The 16,646-nt window shown below is 41.7% G+C and overlaps 1 long non-coding RNA gene across 1 annotated transcript; it reads left to right on the top strand.

Annotated features, from left to right (window-relative positions):
• The first annotated feature begins 576 nt into the window (after positions 1-576).
• On the top strand, positions 577-8,852 carry LOC143420518 (uncharacterized). The gene is made up of 3 exons (XR_013100351.1): positions 577-652; positions 7,041-7,135; positions 8,750-8,852. It is a non-coding gene; the product is annotated as an uncharacterized LOC143420518 (long non-coding RNA).
• The last annotated feature ends 7,794 nt before the right edge of the window (positions 8,853-16,646 follow it).

Here is a 16,646-nt window from a genome sequence, read left to right as displayed (position 1 = left end):
TAGGGCTGTCAAAATTGAGAGCAAACAAAACAACTGCTGTATAATGCCCTCCGCTATCTTTTTTAATTGGTCACATGACTGCATCACATGACTAAAATAAGATAAGATAAGATAAGATAAGATAACCTTTATTAGTCCCACACGTGGGAAATTTGTTTTGTCACAGCAGGAAGTTATGCATCATTGTTTTCAAAAGTCTGCGTTTTAATTTAGTAATTTATGTCTTTTGCCCCCTTCGTGAATAAAAGAAAATGACACTGCCAAGTTCTATACTGTGGTGATGCTTCCTCACAACCCTAAAGGGGCATCGACACAGAAAGTGATTCATGCGTCGCTTTGTTACTGATGGTAAGCCTCTAATGCAGGGGTAGGGAACTCCAGGCCTCGAGAGCTGGTGTCCTGCAGGTTTTAGATGTGTCCTTGATCCAACACAGCTGATTCAAATGGCTAAATTAGCTCCTCAATGTGTCTTGAAGTTCTCCTGGTAATGACCTAATCATTTGAGTCAGGTGTGGTGACCCAGGGCGAGATCTAAAACCTGCAGGACACCAGCTCTCGAGGACTAACGTTCCCTACCCCTGCTCTAATGTATTCACCACCTTGTAACCTTCTTTGATCTCATTGGTAGTTTCTTCAGTCGCTCGCGTTGAAGGTGAGAAAAGTTTAGAGTTGATCTAAAATGCTGGATGTGACCGACTTTCTTTGGTCTGTTGTCAACATGTTGCTGTGAATCGCTTATTTACTGAGTCACAATTATGCAAGATTGGATTACTGTTTCATTTACTGCCACCATCTTGGGTTGTTATACCCGGGTTGGTGGGGCAGCTTCGGCTTGCCGAGTAAATCCGATTTGAGGGGGCATTCCAGATTTAAATTTGGACTCTGAACTCTGGCTTCCATCTTATTCAGGATTGATGCCACTCAGCTCTCTTTTGTTACTGAGAATACTGCCATGATTCTGTAGCTGCACCATTTCGTATAACTGAAACCAACAATGGTTATGTGAAACGATGTTAGTTTACAAAGCCTGAGAAATAAGCTCTAAGAAGTCTGAATGGACACTTAAAGCTGCTCAAGTTAACTAACCTTAAATGTCAGAGTAAAAAGATACAATGTGATTGATGGTGGACGTTAAGGCGAGGTTTAAAGTTTTCAGATTAATCGCTCCTATCTGCTCCACTCACCACTGTCTTGTTTTTTCCCCTCCTCTTTCACTCCTCTTAATTTTCACTGAGTGGCTTTTAGTTTTGTTTAAACAGAATCATACTCTCTGCTTGCAGCAGGAGTGATTGGATACAGTAGAGGCTCTGCTCACTTTTATGTCATAGCAAGCGTTGCACTTTGCAGTTTAAGGATTCAGTCCTCGGGGAAGCCGTATCCTGGCTTGCCTGGTGGCAAGCAGTACCTCTGGTCATGATTTCCTAAAGTAGTGCTGTGACACATTTGTTATTTTTGCTCCTGGCTTTTAAGACTGCCACACAATTGGACATTTATAACAAGTACTAATGTCACAGTTATACTCACTATTAAACTGGTGTGTGAAATCTATTTAGGTCTTTTGATTAGTTATTTATTTGGGTTATCTGCATTATTAGCTTCTCCAACAGGTCAACAATGTCAATATTTAAAGTTAAACATTTTATTTTGGTACCTTTTATCCTTTTTTTTTTTAAAAACACTGCCCAAAATCATGGGTGTAAATATGCTGTCAGTGTGTTAAGCTTGGTTTAAAAAAATAACTCTGCTGTTGGAGGATGAAACACCCTGAGCAGACGCATGCTGTCGTTACTAAGGTTTTGTACCAGGTGGAACAAATGCAACAAAAACCACAAAAAGGCAGATTTACTGAGTCCAAAACTAAAGAAGAAAATGTGAAACACACAAACCAGGAAACAAGACAGGTCACAGGAGGGAAAACAGACAATTCACAGTAGTAGAAATAGAAATAGTCACAACCTCTAATCCACCATCAACACAAATTTCCCCCACTTATCTTCATTTTTCGTCTCTCCGTTCTCAGATGTGTTTTTCTTTTGTTACAAGGTGAAAAAGTTCAGATTTAGAGACTTGAAGCAGCTACAGTCACACTAGTGAAAAGAGTGATCGGAGACGACACAATTAAAGTTATTGAGGATGTGCGCGCCTTTCTAATGGTTGCTTTAGAAACGAGGACCACATCTGCAGCCTCTTGCTATCAGCTGCTGTGTTCAAAGCAACTCTGGTGCATCCAGACGGCGATAAAACGGCAACAAGACGGAGTCAGTCTGCTATCAGTCTGCGACCAGTCAGGTTGGCAATTACACGCCATCCTGTTTATGATAATACCAGATAAACAGGAGGTCTGTTTTCTACATACACAAAAATCTACATGAACTTCTTGCATTCAGAGTTCAGAACTTCATAGATCTGAAAAAAGAATTCAGAAATCCCAGCACATAAAGTGTTGCAATTTAACTGAAAATGACAAAGGCGCCTGCCAACCTTGCTTCTGTACAGGAATATAAATAGAAACCAGTTCAGTCGAGTCATCTATTGCAAAGAGAAGCATTCAGACTAGTTACGTTCATCACTGCAGAAGGACTCAGATCGATTGCAACGTGTTCATAAATTAGACAATTATTTGCAAAACTTTGGCAGCCAATCTGAAATGGACAATGACTGTTTGGAGACAAGTTGCTTCCCACAAGGAATCTGTGCACCACATTAGAAACCGCAATTAGACTATTTTTAGACGTCATTTGTGCAATTTTAATTTTAAAAAAAAATCATTTTAATACATTCGTATCATTGAAAACTGCTGGGTTATGTTAGGAAATAAATCAATTTGGTGCCAAGTCTTACAACTTTTTTGTTTGGAGCCCAGACAGGTTTTTGAACCACTTCAGTTTCAAAATTGTGCTGACTAACCCAGAGAAACCTGAAAAAGCAGAAGCAAACAGACCTGTTGTAAGTACTTAATGTTTTTACATGAGACCAGGTTGATATACATGAAGGAGTTTTTCATGAAACATGACAAAGGTGAGAGTGAGCCAAAGGAGGGGGCAGCCAGCCAGAGGTGAAAAACAATGAGGGCGGGTCGGACAGTCAACAAAAACCCCAAAACAAGATACACGAGTAAAGTAATGCTCAAAGTCGAGAAGAAAACCAAAAAACCAAACCAAAACCAAAAATCAAAGACAATGAAAACTAAAACTAAATACCAGACGAGAACTATGGACGAGAGAGAAAAATGTCAAAACAAGCAGAAAAATCCTCATCGTTATGGCACACAGACATTTGAGCATCTTTATTAAATGCGTCACACAAATATGACTTTTTAAACAGATTGCATACTTCCTCATTGTATATGAAGTAATGGGACAGGGGTTTAAAGGAGGCTATTTAAATCCCTCATTTATGGCTCACATGCCTCATTTTATGGCTTGTGGATGCTGAAATGCCCTTTAGACTCAACAAGGAGCCTCCTGGGATTGTCTGAATCTGCTGCTGTCCAAGTTTAGTAAATACAGCCTGAAAACAGATGTCGCTGCTAAGAGGAGGAAGGACAGTAGGCCCAGTGGAGCGATTCTGCCCGACAGAGGTCATGTTCAGAGGTGGGAGAGTAACTGAGCACATCATTGAGTGCTCAGCTTGACCCTCGGTGAGTTATTGTGTAGAGGTGGTCTGCTCTGCAGGGAGGCCCCACTTGGATCACTTTCATCCCACGCTGTGGTGCTAGAAACTGTCCTGAGAGGGTCGTTATTGTTTGTAGGTGAAACATCTTTAAGTGTTAATAACGTTATGGAGGCAGAGAAAGCTTTTCGCCTCTGCCGAGCCGAGGTCAGATAGCTTTCCTCCTGCCGAATTCATGAAAACCGGCACCGCCGTACACCGAGCTCTTCGCTTTCTCCCTGTTCAAAGTGTTCCCATCATTCACTCAAGGCTTACTTAACCAGCAGAGTGGAGATGAAAGCCTGATCATTCGAGTACTCCCAAGATCCTTTGATGCCCAACCATGAAGTATGTCTTAGGGCTTTTAGCATTCCTGACTCGGAGAGATGTGTTTTTTCTTTTTTCCCCCTTTTTTTTAAGGCTCGGGGAGCAGGAGGTCCTCACGGTGAACGGTTTCCCTGAATTGAAAGCATGTCGTTCGACTGTTGAACTGAAATGTGAAGTCTGCTTAATCTCTGCATGCTTGTTGCTGCAGATAGGCTAACTGCTGGATGCCTGTCGGGCAACCGTTCTTGAACATAACTGGTAAAATGGACGCAGGAGCCGCTCGCTTGTGATAACAGTTGTGCATTGTTTTCTCCAGATGCAGTAGTGAGTCTGCCATCATGTCTTTTCTATTTTGAGCACAGCTGTCTCTTAGCTGAGTGCCTGCAAGCCAGTTTTTTTTTTTGCTCTCTGCATTTTGTCGATTCTTTGGAGGTTTTGGGTAATGGCATAAGGAACAGCTCTCAGTGTGCAGACAGACTTCATCTCCTTTCCTCAACAGGCTTTGCTCATCAAAAAGCTGAGTCCCAGAAGCGGCCGTGTGCTGCCTGCCTCGGCCCTCGTGGTCTCAGCTGTTCGGGCTCTGGAGAGCATCGAGCCCACTCAGCTGCCTGTTCCCGTCCTAACCCCCTCCCACTGCTCTGCTCACCACAGGCTGTGTAACCCCTTCAGGATTGACAGCATCTGTCAGTGTCATTCATTCAGCAGCTTTTTGATGTTTGACCTTTTAGGTTGGGAACGTGCTAGAACTATAAACACGGCGTTTTATCGTCATTATTCTCCGCTGTTCAGGTGCTTTAACAGCTTAACGTGGCTTTAAGTAGCCTTTTGTGTACAATAGAAGACTTAATGAGGAACTATATATCACATATGAGAGCGCAGGAGCAGATAAACTACTTCCCAGTGAACACTGGAAACCAAAAACAGAACTTCATGATGTCTGCAGACAAGATCGCGCCTTCACCCGTTTTATTAGAAGCACTCGCAGACTCGCGCTCCATGGGGGAAGTCGTTTGTCAAAGACAGATCCCCTCAGGAGCTCTGCTGGGTTTAGGGGTTTCCTCATCTGTTCACGGGGCACATTTCCCAGAATTACACTCATTCATAATGAGTCATCCATAGGGGGAAAACTCCCCCCCAGAAGAGCTGCCTCTCCCCTCCATTCAGCTGCCCGGGCCCCTAATCTCTGCTAGGACGGCCCACAATGAGAAAGAAAGGCTGGCACTCACATCAAGCACTGGAATCTGCGATGATGACAATGGATAACACTTCATGCCCTAACGTGGACTGCTTCGTCTGGGTGTGCTGTTGGAAACTTAACACGCTTCAAATAGCCAGGATGTTTTCAAACCACATCATGTTAATGACCTTGTGTGTCATTTTTGGCAGTCTAGTTTATGATAACCATCTGTGTTACCGCTTAATAAACACAATATACAGAAGGGCTTGCTTTGCCCGTATATGATGCTATTTCCATAATATTACTGCTCAAGTGTGTGTGGTCATGGACAAAACACACATGATCGTCACCTCCAAAACATCAACAATGAGTCAGCTAGCATATTGTTTTTCACCTTTACGCTCAATATGATCTTCATTAACGCAGCTAGGTCAATATTTAAAGCCAAGACCACATATGGTCATGAGCTCTGAGTGGAGAGCGACAGAATGAAATCCTGATAGAAGTGGCACAGTTGAGCTGTCTCCCTGTCTATGGGTATTTGGGACTGCTATTCCTCCACATCAAAAGGAGCCAATTTAGGCAGTTCAAAAATCTGGTTAGGATGATTCCAAGGGGAGATGTTTCGAGGAGGAGGAGGCCATGAGGCAGACCGACGACACGCTGGCTGGATTGGGAACACCTTGGTGTCTTGTATCTCGCTTAGACTGATGCCCCAGTGACCCAGACCCAGACAAGCAGCAGAAAATGGATGGATGGATGGATTACTGCAAAGCTACAACAAACAGTGTATCCATAACACACCATGCAGAAACAATGGATGTAGTTACATAAACGTAAACGAGAATGAACAACTTGTAGAACTGGGGGAACCTATATAGATGAGAACCGGAAGGAGCGGGTTTGGAGGCGTGGTCCCGCTCCTGAAATTCAGATACTTAATCTCCAGTTATGTGAAACTAGCAGTTGGTGAGTGTTCACAGACAGGTTGGTGTGAAACTACACAAATGAGGAAGAAAGGAGATTTAAGTCATTTTGGATGTGGCATGATTGTTGGTGCCAGGTAAGCTGGTCTGAGTATTTCAGAAACTTCTGATCTACTGGGATTCCCCACATAGCCATCTGAGGGTTTACAGAGGTTGGTCCAAAGAAGGCAAAACATCCAGATGTCACGTCAGAGGTCAAAGTAGAATGGCCAGACTGCTTCGGGCAATAGAAAAGGAACAGAAAGTCATAAAAATCTGCTTACATAAACAAGGTGTACAGAATAGTATCTCTGATTGCACAACATGCCCCAGTGATCTTGTGATCCTCTATGGGCAAGCACCTCTTGCCCCTTCCTGAGAGGAGTGATGCTGCTTCCTGTTAGAAGGACATTTTTCTTCCCACTATCGCCATGTGTTTGCTCATAGGAGGTCATCTGATTTGTTGGGGTTTTGTCTCTCATTGTTTTGCCTCTATTATTTTACACTCTTTACCTCACCATATAAAACAACTTGAGCCGACTGGTGTTATTTTTTGACTATATAAAAAATTAATTGACAGTGGGGATGAAGAACTCCCTTTTAACAGGAAGAGATTTTTGGCAGAACCAGGTTGTGGGTGTGGGGAAAGAGAAGATACAAAAGAGGAACATAACGAGACCACCGAGAACAAATGGGATGAAACAGAAAACTATGCGAGAGAGCATAAAGTTACTGTTTTGTAACAGTGTGTCAACATGTTTATTTCTGCTGTTAACATGGGGGGATCTAGAAGGACTGATTCAGCAAGAGGCTCTTTGAGGAGATGCAATTCACAGCACATCACTTTTGCTTCATTTTTCAACCACACTGCACCGCTTCTTTAACAAACACCTCTGTGAAATTCTCCCTTTCGCGTGCAGTGTCTCCAGGACTTTTGGCATCTGACTACTTAACATTTAAAGGGACAGCATAAGTTGACCAACCTGTGACCACTGATTCTCCAAGGCCTCATGAGGTAAGAAAAACTTCTGTTTTAAGCCTTGAGAAAATGTGCATTCTCGCATTAAGAGGGATTTCATAAGAGTTCTGTTGGTTGAAGAATACGTGAGTTTTCACAAGCCATAAAGGTCAGTAATTTCACAACTTCCCACCAAGTTTTGAGGTATAGTGTATTTTGGTATTAATTACAAGAAAAATTGGGTTTACACTGAAGGAACTGCTTCCTTTACACTAAAGTATACACCCATTCTTCATTTACTTCCTGTGAACAAATTTCATTTGCATTTTGCACATTCAGCTGCTGGTTATGCCGGCAAATCCTGCTATTGTGATTAATAGATTTAAGCTGTACTAATTAGACACGGCCTGTTTATTCCCTTTAAGTATTTCCAAGTTGTATTGTTGACTTTGAGAAAATTAATCAGGAAGAAACAGATCAACACCACGAAATGTTTTTGCATTTTACTACATAGAAATACAGTGTTCAATTAACCAATCATAGAGCAGTTTGTTTGAAAAGAAATACCTCCCTGAGGCCAAATATCAACTATAAAAGATCTGTGGAGATCTGTCTTCATAATTAATGACATGCTGTTGCACTGTTGGTCGTCTTTAATCAAATAAAAGACTCTGACATAGGTGGAAGCCTTGGTATTAATATAAATATACTGTGCTGTAGTGATGAATCCTACAGCGGCCTGTTGCATTAACAGTTCTGAGGGGTGACCTGAGGAACATCCCTCAATCGCACTTCACAGACACTGCAAAACATATTTTATATATATGCTTAATCCAGTTTGTCTTCTGTGTTTAAACCAGTTCAGTTTAGCTTTTAACAGTTTAACAAGAACTGGTGGCCTACTTTCCCCCCCCTTTCTTTGTCATTTTTTAAAAAAAATGACAAAACAGCCAAACAAAGCCAGACGACATTTTGGTAAATAGCAGTAGCCCTGGTGGAGCTGGTGGTGCTCTCGTCTTCTGGTGTTGTTGCTAGGAGACGGTGGGTCTGAAATCTGGCTTCGATGAGGTGCACCTGCTTCTCGGGGTCTGCCACATTCAGAGTCTGCACAATCAACACATGGGAGAAAAAAAACTGAACTGAGCCATGCTAATCTGAGGAGAGCTTCCCCCTCTGTCCGGCATCTCGTGATTAGATAACCGAGATGAGCTGGGTAAAATCTTCAGGGACAGATGTGCGTGCGGCGCAGGTGTTTTCTCATCATGTGCCCTCTCTCTACTGTACATAGTTCCTAAACAGCTTTTCCAAAACTGCAGAATGTCCTTCCTATGCCTTTTGCGACTCAGTAAACACGCCATGAGCTTCAGTCAATAAAGGACAAAAGGATTTAAAAATCACACAGCTTCTGTGACTTTGAAGCAGAGTGGAGCATCCGCTGCTAAAGCTGTCACACCCGGTTACCAGCTCATCTGTTTGGTGTATAAGGAGGCAAAAGACAGAACTTTTTAGTATGAAAATAGGTCAGTCATATTAGAAGGGACTGACTTCTTGTGTGGGTCATAAAAGTATAAAACTAGAGGTTCAGATTTGGTGACGATGAGGATCTACTGTACACACCATCACATGGGAGAGCTGTGACTCTAACGTCCTCACACCCTTTAATTTATTCAGGTTTCATTCACTTTCTTTACAAACACAAAGCCAGGAGAAGCGAAGAAGAAAAATCTATTCACCTTGAGGATGAAAATAGCTCGGCGACATCCCTTTCCTGGAGTCTCATTGGTCCCCCTGTGCTGCTATGTGTGTCAGCCTCCTTCCTTCCATGTGGCTGCTGGACTCCACTGTACTGTGCATGTGTCAGACTGGAGCGCCTCCAGCTCCCAGTCTGGAAGATGATCAGCTGGGCGCGGCGGGGTTTGCCAGGAAACCAAGGCCAGCAGCCAATAAACACCTCCGTATCCTCACGCTGACCTGCTGAGCTGCAGAGTGTTAATTGTGCTGCGGGTCATTAGGCTGAACACAGGCATATTTCAGACCTGGCCTCTTAGCAGGCTTTGACCTTCTGCTGGGCTCTCTGGGTAGTACAGTATGTGGGCGCCAGCATCAAACTGCCTGGTGTGAGCCCAAGCTAAAATTATCACTTTCGTCATTAATAATGATGAGGGTAACTGACCTAGTGGCCGTGTTATCAGACATATGCTCCATAAACTTCTGTAATAAGTTTGATTTTCTCTCTGTTTCTAGAGGCTGCAAGAACATCAGCATCTGTTTGCTATTGTTAGTGATCCAACTAGTGATCTGTAAAATAATAATGATAATAACTGGTATACAATAAGAGTAGCGAGGTCGTTAGCACCTATGCCTCACACCAAGAAAGTTCCTGGGTGTAAGCCTAGCTGGGGCTTTTCTGGGGGAAGTCTGAATGTTTTCCTCAGCTCTCTGTGGTTTTTCTTCAGGTACTTAGACTTCTTCAGATAGTCCATCGATGTTAGATTAGCTGTTTAGGTCCTAAATCAGCCATGGATATGAGGAAGTTAAAGTGCTTGAAGTGCATAGAACAAAGTGCTGCATTAACATATGGTTAGAAATGTGATCAAACCACTAGTCTAAAGTGGTTTAAGTGGTCAGTAAGACCAGATATAAATATAAACACGTATATAAACACATTATATATTCCTAAAAAAGATGAGCCTTTATTTTGGAAAAAAGAAGAACAAAAACCTCATGAAGTGACAAAATTTGCAAATGTCGTGTAGTAATTTTAGTACTTTTTGTACTTTTATTAGTAAACTTTGTTGTTTGAAAGCTTTTATTTTGAAAATTGGTTTTTGTGAGACTTCCTATCCACAGCTCCTTGAGGCACACCTGCTCTGCAACCCTTCTTAGTAAAATAAATGGAGACAGGAGACCAACACGGGGATGTCTGTGTGTTGGGTGGGGGTGTCTGTCTGATGAAAGACTGAGTGCATGCCGACTATATTGCTGCGATAGTTTCTAGAGTAATTGTTATAATAGTGTTGGACGTCTAAATTGCTCTGTATGATTTTATTTTTGTCCTGCTCGTTTTTTATTATTTTCTGTGATACTCATATCAAACAATATTTCCAAAAACATGGTTCTAAGGAATCCCTACAACCCAGAGCCTCCAGCTTCAGGTCTGCTCTGATTACTCAGTTTCAGGTGTTTCCTCTATTTTTGGCTTGTTGGTCCCACCCACCTGCTTTTTAAGCCTTCTGTTTGCAGCCAATCAGAAAGACAGAGGATGGGTTTGTATAAATAAGGTTGATCTTAAACTCTGAACTGTGAAAAACTACCCTAGCACAATCCAAAGGATGTAAGAATATGGAGCTGGAAAAAAAGCACAATTAAAATAAAACTTATCCATAAATTTGGTAAGGCAGACAGATGTTGAACTTTGTTTATTGTAGCCAAAGACTGCATAAAACATAGACATAGACATTATAAAGTTACCTACAGGTTTGAGACTCACCTTGAAGCTTCAGCTTTACCTTTCTGGCCACCGCCCCGTTAGTAATAACCTTGTTTTTGTAACCACTGGCCAGCAGCAGACCTATTTTTTTCAAGCACTCTTTAAATGACCGTAACTCCATTATCATTTATGCGAGAGATAACATTCAAACAGTTTCGGAAAGAAGAGAAGATGAGCTTTACAAGGACATTCGGTGCATCGTGGCAGCAAAAAGCATTGACGAGGTACTGTTGTATGAACATGGACACAAAAAAACATTTTACCATGGGTCCTTCACATTACCATAACTCAACAATTTCAGGCTACAGAGAAAATTCAAATAGTTCCTGATTTATGAGAATAATTTTATTTAGAATTTTACAGCTAATATTACATAATAAGCCCAAGCAGCCTGTATGATACTTGGTGATAAATGGTGAAGGAGCCAGAATACACAAAATTTGAATGAGGTGGTAGCTTGGTTAGTAAGCTGCCTGCCTAAAGACTATGAGTGAAATGCACAGACAGGCAAGCAGTCTAATTTGAGCCAAAAAAAACCAACAGATTATTAAAATACTAAAAGTTTACTCACCATAACCGAAGCACTAATCTCATGGACGGCTGTATCACATAGAAAAATCACTCATCAATTAAAAAATGCATGCTAAAGTATCCTTGGGCAAGATACTAAATCCTGAATTGCTCCTGATCTGTTCATCTGAGTATGAATTTTAGATAGAAAGCATTTAAATGTATATTATAAAGGTCTTGGATGAATGTATGTGAGTGAAAAGTGCTATATGAAGTACATGTCAATTCCCAGTCCGTCCACTGTCCACCCTCCTCTGTCACTGTTACCTGGAAACCTGGCCTGCCTCGCTCACTTGTAAGTAACGAATCAAATCAAATCTGAAAGAATAGCCTTGATTCCACAGCATTAACCCTCTCTCTCCCTCTCTCACTGGCAGTTCATCCCTGCTCGCCCAAGTGAAACACACCTGAGTCCTAAGTTCATTTTTGCTTGAGTTAAAATTAGCATTGATCACCTGGATTTAGTGTTTAAGTCCCTTGAATCTTGCAAATATGACAAAAGGACAATTGAGGCTTGAGGCTACGCTCAGATGAAGCTGGAAGAGAGGCTCTCTTCAAAGCATAAAAATCACTATAACAATGGGAATAGTTATTATTTCTCAGGACGTGAGCCCTGTTAGCCTTAATCTGCTGTAGTTGTTCTCGGATCACTAGTTTAATGTAGTCCAAAAAAACCCCAAAAAACAAGAATACTGGAGAGTACTTTTCAAACACGACAGCTAAATTCAGGTAGAAAAACACTTTAAAGCAATCAATTAAAAGTAACACAACTGAAGTGGGTTTGAATCTCAGCTTTTATCAGAATAAAATGAAAACGATTCCTTCCTCTTACCCAAATTATAATGAACCAATCCAGACGAGAGCGATTTAGAAGCACCTGTCGCAGTTCACCTTAGGCACTCGGTAATGAAGCTAAGCGACTGACAAACAGAAGAGAAGCTCAGTCATGTGAACAGTTTGTTCCATCTGCAGTTGGCAGGCGTACTTTTGCCGACTATAATTCACCCGAAGAGCAGCAAAACACATTTGCAGGAACATTTCAGCACCTTTCTGACAAGCACATCAACTCGCCCATCTGTAAACCAGAATCTGCAGTTCATCTGTATTCTTAACTCGATGTTTCTCGATGTAGTGTCTGCATGCGGCTTGGAGGGTGACAGACGCTGAGATGCAATCTCATCGCTTTGCTCCTCCGTGACCTTTGTTAGACATAATCGAGGAGACAGATGCTATTCACTGCTCTCACTCTCTAATGAGCTGGTGCAAAATCATTTTGTTTTTGCTCATAAGTTATTTGTTTTTTGGGTTTTGTCTTTGTTTTGAGTGGAGAGTGCGACACATGCACCTCACCATCTACGACAACATCAAAATGATCAAAGTCAGTGCGCCCCAGGGTGGCTGTGGCTACAATGTAGCTTGCCATCACCAGTGTGTGAATGTGTGCGTGAATGGGTGGATGACTGGATATGTAAAGCGCTTTGGGGTCCTTAGGGACTAGTAAAGCACTATATAAATACAGGCCATTTACCATTTACCATATAGATTTTAGTAATTTAGCTTTAATGATAACTGTTAGGGTCTCAGTCATGGCTAAAGACCGGTCAGTGATCCCTTGGCAACCAGCAGTTGCTATGGAAACCAGAGTATTTTAACAGCCAGTTGGGGAGTGGTTGCTGGAGGTTGCTGGCAGTTGCTAACAAAAAAAAAAAAGGTCTCAAAGAGCTATAACATGCTACATAAATGACTTCCTTGTGATTCTTTTAGCTGCTAGATTGCTGCGGTCACTCGCATGCCCAACGGGAAATCTATGTCGCAACCTACGACTTGACTGCAAACCCCTCTAAACCTGACGTTATAATCTACGTCTGTCACAGGCTGGGTCTCTGACCCAGCGCTCTGAGTTCATGTTTGTATTTGTCTCATTTTGTTATGTGATTTAGTTTGTGTTATTTCCTATCTGCCTTTAGTTTAGGCAGTTATTGTTCCTGGGTTTTCTATGTTTTGGGTTTTTGTATTTATTCAGCCGAAAATAGCGTAGGCCCCGCTAGCTGTTCCCCGGCAGGTCCCAAGCAGCTGGGGAATCAGGGCGGCTGGGTCACGGTGAGGAGGAAGCATAGTCCTAAACAGAAGCCCCAGGTACACCACCAACCCGTTCATGTGTCTAACCGTTTTTCCCCACTCGGCGACACACCCGCCGGGGGTCAAACTCTGGTAATTGGCGATTCTGTTCTCAGACATGTGAAGTTAGAGACACCGGCAACCATAGTCAATTGTCTTCCAGGGGCCAGAGCAGGCGACATTGAAGGAAATTTAAAACTGCTGGCTAAGGGTAAACGTAAATTCAGTAAAATCATAATTCACGTCGGCAGTAATGACACCCGGTTACGCCAATCGGAGGTCACTAAAATCAATATTGAATCGGTGTGCAACTTTGCCAAAACAATGTCGGACTCTGTAGTTTTCTCTGGTCCCCTCCCCAATCAGACCAGGAGTGACATGTTTAGCCGCATGTTCTCCTTAAATTGCTGGCTGTCTGAGTGGTGTCCCAGAAACGATGTGGGCTTCATAGATAATTGGCAAACCTTCTGGAGGAAACCTGGTCTTGTTAGGAGAGACGGCATCCATCCCACTTTGGATGGAGCAGCTCTCATTTCTAGAAATATGGACAAATTTATTAAACCCCCCAAAATATGACTATCCAGAGTTGGGACCAGGAAGCAGAGTTGCAGTCTTACACGCTTCTCTGCAGCTTCTCTCCTCCTGCTACCCCCCCAAAAACCCATCTCCATAGAGACTGTGTCAGCTTCCAAAAAGACAAAAAACAAACTAAAAACCAGCAACAAACAACTTAAACATAAACAATCACAAAGAAAGAACAATACAGTATCCACATCTGAACCAAAGAGTAAAACAGTGAAATGTGGATTATTAAATATTAGGTCTCTCTCCTCCAAGTCTCTGTTAGTACATGACTTAATAATTGATCAACAAATTGATTTACTCTGCCTTACAGAAACCTGGTTGCAGCAGGATGATTATGTTAGTTTAAATGAATCAACACCCCCGAGCCATTCTAACTACCAGAAATCTCGAAGCACAGGCCGAGGGGGCGGTGTGGCAGCAATTTTTCACACCAGCCTATTAATTAATGAAAGACCAAGACAGACTTTTAATTCATTTGAAAGCCTGATGCTTAACATTGTCCACCCCAGCTGTGAAACTCAGAAACCAGTCTTACTTGTTATCATCTATCGTCCACCTGGGCCTTACACAGAGTTTCTGTCTGATTTCTCAGACTTTATATCTAATTTAGTTCTGAGCTCAGATAAAATAATTATTGTGGGTGATTTTAACATCCATGTAGATGCTAAAAATGACAGCCTCAACATGGCATTTAATCTGTTATTAGACTCAATTGGTTTCTCTCAAAATGTAAAAGAACCCACCCACCACTTTAATCACACCCTAGATCTTGTTTTAACATATGGCATCGAACCTGAACATTTAACAGTGTTTCCTGAAAACCCTCTCCTGTCTGATCATTTCCTGATAACATTTACTTTTACAATAATTGATTACACAGCGGTGAAGAGTAGACTTTATCAAAGTAGATGTCTTTCTGAAAGCACTGTAACTAAGTTTAAGAATATAATCCACCCACTGTTATCATCTCCAATGCCCTGTACCAACACAGAGCAAAGCAGCTATCTGAACGCTACCCCAACAGAGGTCGATTATCTTGTTAATAATTTCACCTCCTCACTACGTACGACTCTGGATACTGTAGCTCCTGTGAAAACTAAGGCCTCAAATCAGAAGTACCTGACTCCGTGGTATAATTCTGAAACACGTACCCTAAAGCAGATGACTCGTAATCTGGAGAGGAAATGGCGTGTCACAAATCTAGAGGATCATCATTTAGCCTGGAGAAATAGTTTGCTGCTTTATAAGAAAGCCCTCCGCAAAGCCAGAACATCTTACTATTCATCACTGATTGAAGAAAATAAGAACAACCCTAGGTTTCTCTTCAGCACTGTAGCCAGGCTGACAAAAAGTCAGAGCTCTTTTGAGCCAACCATCCCTTTAACGTTAACTAGTAATGACTTCATGAACTTCTTCACAAATAAAATTTTTATCATTAGAGAAAAAATTACCAATAATCATCCCACAGATGTAATATTATCTACAGCTACTCTTAGTACCATTGATATTAAGTTAGACTCTTTTTCTCCAATTGATCTTTCTGAGTTAACTTCAATAATTACTTCCTCCAAACCATCAACGTGTCTTTTTGACCCCATTCCTACAAAACTGATCAAAGAAGTCCTGCCATTAATTAATTCTTCGATCTTAAATATGATCAACCTATCTCTAATAATCGGCTATGTACCACAGGCCTTCAAGCTGGCTGTAGTTAAACCTTTACTCAAAAAGCCATCTCTAGACCCAGCAGTCTTAGCTAATTATAGGCCAATCTCCAACCTTCCTTTCATATCAAAAATCCTTGAAAGAGTAGTTGTCAAACAGCTAACAGATCATCTGCAGAGGAATGGTTTATTTGAAGAGTTTCAGTCAGGTTTCAGAGCTCAGCACAGCACAGAAACAGCTTTAGTGAAGGTTACAAATGATCTTCTTATGGCCTCTGACAGTGGACTCATCTCTGTGCTTGTCCTGCTAGACCTCAGTGCAGCGTTCGATACTGTTGATCATAATATCCTATTAGAGCGATTAGAACATGCTGTAGGTATTACAAGTACTGCGCTGCAGTGGTTTGTATCATATCTATCTAATAGACTCCAATTCGTGCATGTAAATGGAGAGTCCTCTTCACACACTGAGGTTAATTATGGAGTTCCACAGGGTTCAGTGCTAGGACCAATTCTGTTTACATTATACATGCTTCCCTTAGGCAGTATCATTAGAAGACATAGCATACATTTTCACTGCTATGCAGATGACACCCAGCTCTATCTGTCCATGAAGCCAGATAACACACACCAATTAGTTAAACTGCAGGAATGTCTTAAAGACATAAAGACCTGGATGGCCGCTAACTTTCTGCTTCTTAATTCAGATAAAACTGAGGTTATTGTACTCGGCCCTGAAAATCTTAGAAATATGGTATCTAATCAGATTCTTACTCTGGATGGCATTACCTTGGCCTCCAGTAACGCGGTGAGGAACCTTGGAGTCATTTTTGACCAGGACATGTCCTTCAACGCACATATTAAACAAATATGTAAGACTGCTTTCTTCCATTTGCGCAACATCTCTAAAATTAGAAATATCCTGTCTCAGAGTGACGCTGAAAAACTAGTTCATGCATTTATTACTTCCAGGCTGGACTACTGTAATTCATTATTATCAGGATGTCCAAAAAACTCACTGAAAAGCCTTCAGCTAATCCAAAATGCTGCAGCAAGAGTCCTGACAGGGACTAGAAAGAGAGAGCATATTTCTCCTGTTTTGGCTTCCCTTCATTGGCTTCCTGTTAAATCCAGAATTGAA

Source organism: Maylandia zebra, linkage group LG9, assembly GCF_041146795.1.
Source record: "Maylandia zebra isolate NMK-2024a linkage group LG9, Mzebra_GT3a, whole genome shotgun sequence".
Classification (NCBI taxonomy): domain Eukaryota; kingdom Metazoa; phylum Chordata; class Actinopteri; order Cichliformes; family Cichlidae; genus Maylandia; species Maylandia zebra.
The sequence above is the reverse complement of the archived record's forward strand: the minus strand, read 5'-3'. Positions and strand labels throughout refer to the sequence as shown.